This window comes from Penaeus monodon, chromosome 33 (assembly GCF_015228065.2).
Source record: "Penaeus monodon isolate SGIC_2016 chromosome 33, NSTDA_Pmon_1, whole genome shotgun sequence".
Classification (NCBI taxonomy): Eukaryota; Metazoa; Arthropoda; class Malacostraca; order Decapoda; family Penaeidae; genus Penaeus; species Penaeus monodon.
Window position 1 is genome coordinate 34,716,284 of NC_051418.1, and position 344 is coordinate 34,716,627.

A 344-nucleotide genomic window follows, 5' to 3' on the forward strand; every position below is an offset into this window, starting at 1 on the left:
TAGCCACAGTCCTAAGATCTGTCTTATTTTTTCTTTTTCTTTTCCGCTGCCATGTACCGAATTTAGAAAGAGCATGTATAGTAGTTATCGTTACCTGAAGAGAGCATAGTAATAACAGTTTCATTGCTATCACCGTAAATGCTTTTGAGATTTTGCATTTTAAAATGAAATAATTTTTCGCAGAGAAAAGTAGTATGTATTTATATCTTTGCTCCGTATATAAAACATTAAATAAAATTCTAGACAGAAATTTATAATTTAACACAAGGGTACATAAATATATTTAATCATTATTTTTCATCGACGTCCATGCATGCATTATATAAGGATGTGTGTGAGAAAGG